Genomic DNA, 13357 nt, shown 5'->3' with positions numbered 1-13357 from the left:
AACCATGGAAAAGCTCTTCCAGAGCAGTTATCTGGAAGCGTATTTTAGACGGTGTCATCATGTAGACAAACCCCGCATTAGCCAAGCTCATAGTGTTTACAGGAGCTCTGCATAGTGTCACAGAGCTCTGCCTGTGATCCATGAAATGCTCTGCTTTTTCATTAAGACAATAAATACGACAGCTTCACAGCTGCAGTTGGAGTTCTGCTTGAGAAGATGCCCTGCGCTTCAGAGGTGTTAACTTGATGCCGAACTTAGCAACCTGGAGACAACACTTCATGTTTTTCAAAGAGTGCTCAAGCCCAGCCTACAAATCCATGCCCAGATGTTTTAGCCGTTCTGCTCCTTCAATTGCTCATTTAGAATTAATGGCAAAAATGTTTTGCTTCTTGTTACAGGTTACTTCCACTAGTTAGGGAACTGAGCATGTGTGTGTTTTTCTGGAGCGTTGTTTGGAAAAGGTGGTGTAGCTGAGCTGTTTACAAAGCAGTTGTGCTTTATTGGAAGTCATAAAGTAGCTCAGTGTTTAGTTAACTGTTTCTCTGTCAACCAGACTATTGCTGCTTTCTGAAAGCGGGTGGGGAACAGTTCTTCCTGGGTAGCTGTCCTAAATGTTGCTGGAGGTTTTGGACTAGGAATTTCTACAACAAGCAAGGGCTCTGCACTTAATGTCACACTGTCTCACAAAACCAATGAGATCACAAGAGGCTTCCGGTTATTGGAAGTTATTGAAATCATATCTTTAAAAGGTGTTATTGCGTGAAGAACAGACTTCTTTCTGAAAACAGGTGTTCCTCAGATTGAAGTACGCCGTGTGCTTGTTAATGGCTTGCTCCTGTACAATGCAGTTTTGAAAAACTTTGATGATCATCGCAGGTTTTAAGTCAGAGATTTATCTGTAAATAAACAACAAACTTAACGCTGGCATTGAGTCTGCAGAAATCACTTTGTTAATGAATAGATGTTTTATGTACAGAATCTCTTCCGTAGATTTGTTATGCTGATACATCAGTTTCAAATCATACCAGAAACACCAGCATCTCATAGATGGGTATCATGTGTGTGTGTATATGTATATATACACACAGCTGCTTGCTTCGTCTAGTTGAGTACATTAACTACAACCCGTGTTAATTTTGACAAAGCGCATGAAAAATGTTGTGCTTGGATGAGAGGAAGCCAAGCTTTTTTTCTATTTAACTTTGATACAGGTGAGGAAACAGTTAAAACTGATTTTTTTGTGGTACGTAACTGGAGCAGGAATAGTACTTCAAAATTAGTCTTTCTAATTTAGTATTAATATAAAACTGAGTTTTGTCTTATTACTTACAATTTTGTAATTACTGGAAAATGTCTGAGATCTAGTAAGTCTCCTAGTCAAAGACATATGGGCCACGTGTGTGTTTTGTGTGTGTCAGTGAGTTGGACGAGGAACATTAGAGAGAATATGTGTTTGTACTTTGGCAAACTGGAAAAAAAAAAAGCTTCATACCTTGAAGTGTAAGGTAAGGTAGAGGTTGGTTTTTTTTTTCAGCTCTTCATGCATTGTGTTCCATCCATCTAGGAGTTTTGTCTCTTCCTTTTAAAAAGCCACAAATCCAGTTGCTCCAAGTGACGATGCCTGTCTGAAACTGTAGCTAAGACTAGAAGAGGCATAAAAATACTTAAGCTAAAACTGGATGGGAATTTTTACTCTTCAAGTTGAATGTGTCATGGTGAAGAATTGTTACAAGTTTCTCTTTGTAGTATCCTAATCCCAATGTGCATGGTGGAGAGAGAAAATAGATTTGTTTCTCTCGGTTTTTATTTGGACATCAAACATGTGAAGTGTGTTGAGTTTGGGGTTGGTTCAGATAGCTCCCAGAGGTCCTTTCCAGCTTGAATTATTCTATAATTCTATTTCTGAATGGTTGATGGAGTGTTAAATGAACCAGAAATAACTCTGAAATACCCTGTCTTTTTTCCTTGTAACACTGCTGTAGTGTTAACTTGAAAATAAAATTAAAAAAAAAAAGCAGGGGGTACTAGGGGGAGTTAAACTGTTATAAAAGGTTGCATTTTTTGTAAATTATGCAAATAAACTGTGGGCAAATGGGAATGCTGCAGACTGAGTAGTGTCTGTAGTTCTGAATCTGCCCTCTGTCTAAGCAATGGCTTTGCAAACAGTGTGTCTTTTTATTTTATATAGCATACGTTTATACTTTGCTTCTTGGAAAGTATTTTCCTAGTTAATTCTGGATCAAATTTTGTGAGAGGCAGTCTCTAAACCCTGTGCATTTCAAACAAGGAGTGTGAGGGACAGTGGAAATAATCGCTTGTTCTCTATTAACAGCATACTTTTCTCAAAGCTGGTAAAGCGGGGAATAAAAGCCCTTGGCGGGCATGATTGAGCAAGTACGCTCGCTGGGAATGTTTGTGGTCTGCTTTTGAAAAGTTACGCCTGAGTACCTGAACTCTAGAAACAAGACAGTGAAGTTCAAAGAAACCAACTTACCTTCACAAAATTGAAGGAGAGAGAATGATGGAGGCCTTCAGAAGCCTTCACCTCGCTGGCATGCTTCGAACTCAGCGCAGCGGCAGAAGTAAATCAGCTCTGCTGCGGTCTAGTGTGAGAGCAGTCGGGTCAAGTGTAGGACTTCAGGTTCAATGTTCTCCTGGTTTGTGCCTCATTGCTTTTTACTGGTAGCAGGCTGGGTATACCTCAAATCTTTTTTTTTTTTTTTTTGTCCACCCTGTAAGTTAATTTTCTCAAATTAACCTAAATCCTTGGATTTTATGTAGGGAAACTGTGGCAGTTTCACTTACGGCTTCCAGTTAAAGGAATAATTGCAAGTGGAGCTTCTGAGGATTGTGAAATGCAAAGCATGTTTGTCAGATACGGGAGGCTTACTGAATTGACTAAAACTTAACTGTAAAGTTCTCTGAAATTGAGACAGCTGAGTCACATTATTGGCTGTACATTATGACCCTCTTCTAAGGCAAAGAAACGTAGAGAAACATCCCTTGTGTATTTTCTTTCAAAGTCCAAACAGAAAAGAAAGGAAAGGGAACTGGAAGTTTGCCTCCTAGATTGTACAGTATGTCAAAAGACTTATCTGTGGCTCAGACTTAACTGTTTTTTTCACACTAATTATTTATTTAAGGTGCAAGCCAGCCAGTCTTTTGCCAGTACTTAATGTGGCAGTTAATTATGATGAATGCGTCTTCCAAGACTCTTCCTGACTTCTTTTGATTCTTGCTGTTAGCCTGGGTCATGGTCCCCATCCAGAAGCATAGATTTTCTGCTGTGATTGCATTTGTTGTCTGGGAAATGTCTTAAACTCGCTGCTAAACAGCTGAAAGTCCTTGTGGTGGACATGACCTTTGTTTTTTTTTTTTCTTTCAATAGAGCAAAAGGTTATGCCTTGTTGCAACCTAATTCAGTCTTTAAGATATTAGCAGTCAATAAAGAAACAAGCAGTTCTTGAACGTCCTGAAAATGCAAGAAGCCTTGAGCAAGACTAAAAAGAAAATATCTAAAATTCCGAACTTCAGCTGAGACAAATCCACCATAAGTAGAAATACCTGCCTGCTCTCTGATCTGAATACAATAGAACAGAATTTTTTGAACCTTGAGACTTTGGCATCTGACTTCCTAGAGAAGCGATGAGACTAATTTTTATAAAGATGTAGGCAAGCTAAGCACTGACCATCTGGGCTTACAGGCACGAATAAAGTAACGCTGACCAGAGAGTGAAGGCTGGTTTTCTGTGCAAGCACAGAGGAGATGAATTGTTTTTCTCAGACTTCACAAATATGCTTTGTGTGGTGAGATATGTTATCACCTAACTTCGGTGCTTGTGCCATTAAGTAACTTTTCATTAAGGATGGAAAACAACAAAGTGACTCTTGATGACAGACATAGCTTTAAAATCGAGTTAGTGTGGTTAACATGGGGAGAAGCTTCTAGATAGAGCTCCCTTTGGGAGACAGGAAGTAAATACCTCCATTCCAAATAATACTCTAAAATATGCATGTTGTGGTCATTAAACTGCTTAGATTATAAAACATACCGCTTAGTCTTCATTTCTGTATTTATGTTCCCAGCCCTGAGCAGAATAATCAGCAAATGCTACGGCTGGATTTTAGAAGTGGAGATGGTACTAGCAAAACCGAAAACTTCTCTTCTGCTGGGTTTTGAAAAGTGTATGTGGCTGTCGAGCATCCAGTTCTGCTTATCAGTGGATCAAGACAGTCTCCGTTGGTGGGAGGAAAATAGTTAACAAATTGTATTTCATATTCTTGCAGTTTCATGCTGTTACCTTTGAGATCTTCGGTTTTGATGTTAAGTACTGTAGAAGAGCACTTGTCCCAAGAAAACCTCTTCTGTCTAAGTGAAAGAGCTAATTTTTAAGCAACATCCAAGCCTGTGCCTGTGAGTGCCACTTCTAGTCTAGCAAGCTCGTTATGGGGATTTATAATAAATTGTGTGTGTTTTGGTGTAAAATAGTACATGAAATTGAGATGCTGTCTTTGTAGAGGATATACTTAATGAGTAATGTGATTTTTTTTTGATGCGGTCTTTATCTAAAATAACATATTTAAAGTGGACTTTAACATTTTAATTCAGTAGGTGAAGCTTAATTACTTTGCTTGTTAGTAAATCCTAATAAGTTGTCTTCCTCTTCAACTTGCCCCAAAATGGAGGAGAAAGCCCCACTGTAGTTATCGCTGCCGAGCAGCACTCCCTTGATCTTAGATAGCTCCGACTTGGAATGTTTTGACGTGTAGAGGAACATGGCATAACTACTACTGAGAGAGAAAGGATGTGAACTGGTGAGCAACAAAACTACACGAACAAAAGGAGAGTAAAAGCTATCCCTGACTCTAGAGCCTCTGCTTGAGTGTATTGTCAAATTTGAGAAGTGTAACCATTATTACAGCTTCTGATCTCTTCTTGCTGTCCTTGTGTGTGAGCAGGTTTCATTTAAAAAATCTAAAAATAAAAACAAAATAAAGATGAGTTAGATGACTTGCCAGTGTGGTTACTCTCCCTAATTGGTGTTTCTCATGGGCTAGAATTAAATCCAAGACACTTAAGCTTGTGTGATGTTGTTTCAAGGTTAAACTCACCAGGTTTCCAGTCCCTTTGAATATATACATTTGCAAAAGCATTAACAGAATGTTTCCAAAGCACCTCGTATTAAAAACACTTCTTGTTTGAGATGTATAAAGTGCTCTTAATAGCAGACACTGACCACCACTAGTGTCGCTTTGGCTTTTTCAGAGAAAGTTCGGTCACCGCAATACAGCCCTTCTAGCAGAGCTCTGATCGTAGGTAGGCAACACATCCCAACATGTCCACGTGTTTAATCTGCTGTGGAAATGAAAGCGACTTTCCAAGCAGGGGAGTTGAGAAATCTTCAAGTTATTGTGGAGAAGTTGATGGTATTCAGTGGTTACATGCCTATGAGCTTATGTCACTTTCTTCTTAGGAAAGTTCATGTTATTTGTAAATACCTATCTAGGCAAATACTGGCAGTTGCTTTCAGATATAGTAAACGTGAATTGGGAAACAGTTTGGGAAACAGCTTGAAGTACAGGCAGGAGGTGCACTGGCAGCAAGCTCAACATCTGGTCAGCGCTCCCTGGAACTAGTGCTTTCGCAACCAGGGCCAACAGCTGGAACCAAAACGCATGGACGCTCCTCCAGGTTTCACAGAAACTTCACTTTATTTATAGCTCAAATAGAGCTGTCAGTAATTCAGTCAACAGAAGCATCCTGCACAGAGGCCCCGTTTCCTGGCACCCTTAAGCTCACCACACCTAAGTGACGTTTGGGAGGGGGTGATGTCCTGCAGGAGCACCCATGGGTGCTGAACACTTTGCAGCCCAGGGGCGCCCTGTGCTGCCACACGGGTAAGCCTTGACTCTGCTCAGGTAGTCAGTAAAGGTCTTCGTCATCCTCTGTGGAATACTCCCGGTGTTTACCTTTCAGCAGGGTTATCTTCTGCTAAACACATAGGTAGCTCCTCACAGAGGCTGGCTCTGCATCACAGGCTGCTGGGAGTGATGCTCGCTATCTTTAACTGACTCTTAGAAAGCCCTACTACCCTCCTGTGGTGGCTGTAGGTTGTGAAGAAGTAGGTGACTACTGCAGGGCAGGATTCCCAGAACTGGATGGCTTTGCCTCCTCTCTTATTCTACGTCTCTGTCTGGGTAGGCTAACTGCCTGAGGGCTGTGTTAATTTTAGTTGTTTGTAGGGCGAGAGGGGTTTGCTGCAAAATCTAAATTTTTCACCTAGGTAGCTGTGGCTTTGCGTTAACTCCGTCACAGACTTTCGTTCAACAAATGATTTTAGAGAGTTAGGAAATGCCTCAGTGGAAAATGCGTGGGGGTTGTTTTGGTTTTAGTTTAGGAGCTTCAAAACCAAAATGAAACGCTACTTCCATGGCTTTTGCTGAGGCATGTTTGTTTTTTTTTTTTTTTTTATAAATGCTCTGTCAAAAGTGAAGCTGCATCCCAACTTCTGTTTGCCAGTAAATAAATTGTAATGTGTGTTGTTGTTTTTTTTTTTTAAGGAAAGTCAGCACGTTTACGCAAACTAAACCTATGCTGCTACAAAGGCTGTTTGGCCACAGAAGTGAGTGAAGACAGAAGAAATGGAAAACTAGTTTATATTTGGATTACAGAACAGAAACTTCTGTCTTCCAGTTCGCTCTTCTATATTTAATATTTTAAAAACCTGCAGAGTTGCAGAAATACTGCTAGCCAGTGCCACCTCAAAACTTAATTTTTATTTTACGCTGTTGCTTTCAGGGTCTGGAGCAATTCCTTCAGTGCAGCAGAAACCTTTTATCTCAATTTACCGTTGCTCTCAGACATTGTTCTAAGAAACGTGACGTGGGCTGTATGCACAACGTGCTCTAAGTCAAAATCTGTTGAGTTTGGCATTTTCAGCTTCTCTTTAGTAAGGGAAGGGCTCGTGGGGTGGGTCTGCTGAGGAAAGATAAAATTAATAAACGGCGGTTGGCCTGATTTCAGCCCGGTTTTCTTAGGAACGTGCGTTCCCCTGTGCCCCCATCCCCAGGAGCCGGTGGGGTGCCCAGCAGCCAGAGCCCTGCCTGCGTCTGCTCGCTGCAGCGGAGGGGAAAGTGCCACGCTCCGGGGGCTGTAGTGCCCCAGCGTCCCTCTGCGTTTCTTTCCCTGCCCTTCTAGGTATGGTAGCAGGAGGAAATTTTCCCTCTTTTTCCATAGGACTAGAGGGTCACCTTGCTGCAGCACAGAGTTGCCCCCCAAAGCCGGGGGGCAGCTCCAGGAAGCCCCCGTGGCCCAGCTGCAGCCCTGCCCAGCTGCTTGCTTGGGCGAAGGCTGGGAGCAGCGCACAACACCTGGATTCGTCCTGCTCCTTGTCCTTGTCCCTGTGCCAGCACTTCCTGTTTTTAAAGATCCTGTTTACTGTCTGGGTTCCAAATATCCCAGGAAGGGGGGGAGGATGGGAAGAAACAGAAAGAAAAGTAAACAGTGTTATTTAAGGTGGAGCTTAACGTTTACGTCTGTGCGTGTATATATAGCGTTTGTTACCTATCCAGTCCGGTTTCGTGGAAGAAATTCTGGAGTAATCTTTTGTTTACATCATTCTCTGCTGATTTCCAAAAGCAGAAGACTCTGCATGCAAAAACTGAAATTGAAGCCCCGTGTATGTTTTGTCACCGATGTAAAAGAGCATTAAAGAAAATATGTAATCATGGGAAAACCTTCTTTCTGTTGGTACAAAGTGGCTCGTCGCTCTGATTTTTGTTGCCTAACGTGGAGGCTTTTGACTTAAACACCTTGAAAGGATGGGAGTGCTGCTCAGCGAGCTCCAGGGCGCGCACCTAGCTGCGGAGGAACGGCCCCAGCCCCAACAGTCCCACAGGGGAGTAGTTCTTATCCCATGTGCCTGCAGCCAAGCCGTGGTCAAAATAGTGAGTAAGAACACGTATGGAGAATAAAGAGGAGATGCAGTGCCTTTCTGCCTTTGCACTGCGCCTTGGGACTGCTAGTCTCTGTAAGTACAAGATCCTTTCCTTTAAGGTAAAGCTAGAAGTGGAATTATTGAATGATTTTGGTCTAAAAAAGAGAGATTTCATTCCGGGCTTTCCTTTGTTTAACAAAGAAAACAAATCTGCCCTTAACTGGCAGAAAATGTTCTAGGACAGACATTCTGCTCTTGGTATGTCACGGGATCCCTAGGGAAAAAGCACAGTCGTGGTGGGAGTCACAGAGGTCACCAGCGACTTGCAAATGCCTCTTTCTCGTGCTCCTGTTTGCGTGGCTCCCAGGCAGCGAGTGGGGCTGCACACAGCGTGCTCGCACGGGTGGGGGCGGTCAGGGGGCTTGGAAAATAGTGTGATGTCAAGACCACAGAATTTATGAAGGTGCTTTGTTTTTCTTATTCCTGCTGGAATCTTTTTTTTTTTTAATATTTCTGGATTTAAAATCTGTTCATCTTGTGTTTTTTTCAGCTGTTTGATACTATATTTTTTTCCAGTAATTTTTCAGTATTGGCTGGCAATACTACATAGTGAGTTCTTTTTTTTCTAAATGACCTCACCATTGATTTTACGTGTGGTTCCTGGATGTCACTACAACCGGAATCAAAGGATATTATTTTCTGAAACAAACAAACAAAAAAATTTGCATGTGATAGAGCTCCGAATGAACGAAGCTAAAACTGAGTTTCACTAGTTTCCAGTGAGAAAAAATGCTGTATTTCAGCTGTACTACGATTGTACAGATGCTACCAATAATGTTAATTTTTTAGCTCAGTCCAGAACAGAAGTACTCGGCGCTGTTGGGGTGGGGGGGAGAAGTATGTAACTCCAAGTAAAACTGATACTGTTTAGAAGTACTTGCCTGTCTGTTTCACAAGGAAACAAAATGCTACGAGATGTGTTTTTGACTGTTCAATCCCTCTGCATGCTCGTTTCCCGTGAGCTGCTGGTTGTGATCAGATAAGCAATTCTGCGTATTTGCGCCTTTTCTGTGAAAGAATAAAGACAAAAATAATACATAAGAGATACAGACACTTGCAGTGCATCAGTCTCCTGCTCTCTGTTAGAGACAAAGCAAATGGTGCTACTGCGCGTAACAATGCTGTAAGGGAGGACAGTCCCAGACATCTTTGTACTAGTCTTCCTGCAGTTTGGAAAGATGCCAGCTTGGCAAGCAGGAAGAACAAAAGGACAAGACTGAAAATATCTAGTCTGAGGCAGTCGTACTGTCACCACGCAGCAGGTTTGGACAGCAGCAAAATGAGACAGGCAGCTCTGCCCAGTTTTCTTCATGGTGAGTTTTGGGATGACTGCGTCTGACGATGACAGTAAAACATTTTGGTCTTTAGGAAGCTTGAAATTTCAGGGACAAAACAGAATATAGAATATAGTTTGCGTTCTGAAAAGGGTTACTTTTGTTGCAGGCTTTTTATTTTTTCATGACTTTAGCTTTGGGGATTCCATAGAAATAAAAATAGCTTGTTTGGGGGAATTGGCTGTAGCTGGTTCTTCTGCCGGTTTGATAGCGAAGTGAGCAAATCATCGAACCCACTCATGAGTGTGCAGTAAATTGGAATCTATAAACGTGGTTGGATTGTTTAATGAGCAGAAGAATTTTTCATTTGAAGACAGTGGTAAGAGTCTGGAGGAAACTTCTAACTGGAAAAGAATTCAAATCTCCATACAAATCTTAATGAGCAGCTCTTTGATACCAAAGATACCAATTATTATAAGACATTACTACATCCTGTTTATGACAGCAATGAAATGAGATTTGTCTTACAATTGGAAAAGCTAATGGACTTCAATTAAAGTTTAGAAGTTTATTGAATGACTAACTCAGTTTCAAGCACGGACTGATAAAATTGTATCAAGTGCTCAGTCTGCCCTTTTGCATTAATTTTGGTCTCCTAGTTTACCAAAAGCAAATTTCGAAGCCTTTTATCCTTTTAATCCCTTATCCTAAATTCTGTAGTTGTTTGACTGCAGCTGATTTCTATCCTATAAGAATATAGATCATATAAGCTAGCATTAATTTGATAAGCGTGGAAGCAGGTAGGAATCAGTATTTTGAGAGGCATGTTCTTTCACTTCCCTCTTTTTTCCTCCACGCATTTTATTTTTGAATGGAGTTTCAGAATTTGATCGCTGTTGATGCTTAGCAAGGCTAGCGATGGAGAATGTGCTTAATGGATCAGGAGGGCTGTAATGAGTTCAAAAGAATATGGTCTGATCAGTGGGTGCTTCCAGTTTGGCTTTCTGACCATCTGTGGTATCCCGAAGCTTTTGGCAGAGGAACAAGGTTTAAGGTATTTTTGGAAGGTCAGAAATTACAGGTGTGATGTCGTGATCATTTGATGTGTTTGCATGGAGCCATAGCTGGATCTAAATCTCTCTAGAATTCTCTTAAATTATACTCCTTTGACTGTCGAAGAACATAATTGATTCTCTTTATTCCAGGCAGCCTTCCAGATTTGAAAGTGTACACAGAAACACAAGCTGCCAACTATACTTCAAAACTGTTTCTGTTTACATTTTTGCTTTCCAAATCCAAACCCTGGAGGCGTGCTTACATGCACAAGTAAAATGAATGTGCACACAAAATGACTATATACACAGCTCCAGCACATGTCCGTTTCCCAATTTAAAACAAAGCTGCTGTTTTGGTGCAGTTGCTCTAAAAACAGTGTCGATTTTGGGCTGTCCCTTTTGGCCTGTTTGCAAGTCTTTGTTTGGAGGGAAAAAAAAGTATTGGCAGTTAATGTTTGATTTAAAAAAAAAAAAAAAGTCAAGGATGACATTTATTTGGAATAGATAGCATCTAGAAGGATTTAATATGTATATGTGCCCTGCAGTCCTGCTCCCTGCCCTGCATAGACCCCAGCGTTCATCTCAGGCTCCAAGGTGCTCTCGGTAAGGCAGCTGAGACAGCAGAACCCAAACTGAGAAAGGAAAAGTGAGTAATTCTTCCCCACTTCAATCCGTCTGAGCCTGTAAGGAGCTGGCGCAGGGAGCGGGGTGCCAGCGTGATGAAGAACGAGAACACCTGCCTTGGGCAGGGAGGAGATGGGCTCCAACAACCATCAGTTCAGAGAAGCCTAACCAGGGCTGTGGAACCGAACTTAAAAGACTGCAGGTGTAAACTCAGTCTGCGCTGTGAATGCCTAATTTGATTGTGGTTCATCTATATTATCGTTGTTTGTATGTGGGGACAGAAAAGTTCTTACGACTGCATATTCTTGCTTTGTTTTTTCATGCTGGTATATGCATTAACAGTAACGTCTGTTTGCCTATGCTTGTAATTAAGAAATGTAAATATAAACATGTGATTCAGCTGTACGGAGAGGGAGTCTTGCTCATGCTTCACCTGATCAAAAAAGATGGTTTTTAACCTGTGTATTTCTTTTTATCTGTAGACTGAGGATGGTTATCAGTAATTCATAATTCTCCAAGCTGCTCTGAGTGGTGTTATCTGGGTTTATTCGTAACGTTTTGTAATTGGAAAGCTTTCCTGGTCTGGCTCTTTAAGTACACCACGAGTGTGCTTAGACCTTTCCATTTTGGTGCCTGCTCACTGAGACCATTACAATAATGAAGAAAATAAAACAGCTTCTTTAAGCTGTTTTTCAAAAAGAAGTCGGTAGCAAAGCGCTTCTAAATATGCATGAGGTGTTAGTGGAAAAGCGTTTTTCTAAACCTGCAGTGGCACTTCAGTACTTCTGCTGATAATTTTAAAAGCCCAAACTGCAACTACAAAGAAAGGAAGAAAAAAAAAAAAAGATAACCCTATTGGTAGCGAGAGTTGCTTAGGAAGTAGTGGATTTGGGAAAACATCATTTTCATTCTAATGCATCTTAAGCACTGAAGTGTGGCAAAAGTAGGTACTGGGCATACTTGAAAGAAAACACTTCCAACAAGTCATTTCTGTTGTTGTCAATACCCTCCCCCTTTGTGTTTTTAAAGAGAAGAAACCACGATAGAGGGTCCACCTGGAGAAGGTTCTTTAATGGGAAGATGGCTGAGAAGGGTTTGAGAAGAGCAGCCTGGTCGTTTCCTGGCCCTGTGCTTTCAGGACACTTGGCTGAGGGAGGAGGAGTGATGGCCTGCTCTTTAGATGTCTGTTGATATTACCTTTTCTCATAGTGGACGTGCTGAATGTAATGAAAGTATGGGCTAAGTGTATGTGATGCGCTGTTAGACATTTCCTTAATGCGTGATGACCTCTGAGGCAGTTCAGTGCGCTGCAGCGACTGCTTAGGTCCGTGGTAGGTAGTGCAGTGAAATGTCACTGCTCAGGGGCAGTCAGAAAAGCAGCCAACTTGGAAAACAAAAGAAAACACGGCCGCGGAATCACAGAATGGTTTGGGTTGGAGGGGACCTTGCAGATCATCCAGTCCAGCTGCCACTGCCGTGGGCAGGGACACCTCACTCGGTTGGGTTTCTCAAAGCCCCATCTAACCGAACGTTGAACATTTCCAGTGATGGGGCACCCACGGCTTCTCTAGGCAGCCTAGGTGGTCAGTACTTAAACGTGTGCGTAGTTTGGCCCCAGACTATGCTGTGCGGCTGTGGTTGTTCTCCCTTTCCTTTGCAGAAAGGGTACGGTAAGGCTGGGAGAGACACAAGGATGAGGAGGAGGTTAGAAATATGGAATGACTTCGGAGCAGAGAAGGACTAGATAGTTGGTTTGGTATGAAAAAGAGGTAGTGGGGAGCACGTGATAGGTCTCTGTAAAAGGTAAGAGCAATGAATGCGAGATCAGGAGCTTTGTTTCATTGCAAGAAATCTAGGACATCTGGTGAAAGGAGCAGGCTTTAGAACAAAGAAAAGCAGATGCCGTGCAACGTGGGATGTTGTTCTCTTGTCACAGGATGGCTGCGTTTTGTGTGTGCTTGAGAACTTCCCAGACAAACTCGATTGGACTTGGTAGATTTCTTTCATGAATGCAGAAACATTGCCAGGGTAAAAATGTAAAATAAATAAATAAATAAATAACAATGACTAGGAGAGTTTATTTGTGAAATACCACTGTCAGCCTGCTCCTTGTTTGGCATCCATCATTGGCCACTGGGCTATACAACACAAATACAATTTTTCTTGTACCTGTTTTAAGTCAGTGTGAGCTAGTGCTGCTGAAAGGTCAGACGTGTCCCCTCCCTCCCCCTGGCTTGGCAAAGATGCTTCTGCAAGCACTGGAGAAGCTTAAACTTGCTGGAAAATAGTTTTAATATTAGGTATTTTCATCCCCTGTGCTATTTAAGTGTTCTAACCATAAGTATATAAACCCTGGGTCGAAAAATTAGTCCTAATTTCTTTTCCAAACCATATGCATTTGGGCATT

General features: G+C 41.8%; 1 protein-coding gene across 5 annotated transcripts in view; it reads left to right on the top strand.

Annotated features, from left to right (window-relative positions):
* PIK3CA (phosphatidylinositol-4,5-bisphosphate 3-kinase catalytic subunit alpha) overlaps positions 1-13357 on the top strand; it is a 43536-nt gene that overhangs the window by 1074 nt on the left and 29105 nt on the right. Inside the window, exon 1 of one of the 5 annotated variants that reach the window (XM_050712511.1) lies at positions 5824-5898. The exons of 1 other annotated variant lie outside the window; for it this stretch is intronic. The gene's annotated coding sequence lies outside the window, so the exon portion shown is untranslated. Of the gene's footprint in view, positions 1-5823; positions 5899-7575; positions 8031-8282; positions 8401-9057; positions 9311-13357 lie in introns of those variants that run through there. 3 more of the 5 variants (XM_050712513.1, XM_050712512.1, XM_050712510.1) reach the window with 3 other exon arrangements.

The sequence above is a fragment of the Cygnus atratus genome, chromosome 9, assembly GCF_013377495.2.
Source record: "Cygnus atratus isolate AKBS03 ecotype Queensland, Australia chromosome 9, CAtr_DNAZoo_HiC_assembly, whole genome shotgun sequence".
Classification (NCBI taxonomy): domain Eukaryota; kingdom Metazoa; phylum Chordata; class Aves; order Anseriformes; family Anatidae; genus Cygnus; species Cygnus atratus.
This window is presented reverse-complemented; position numbering and strand designations above follow the sequence as displayed.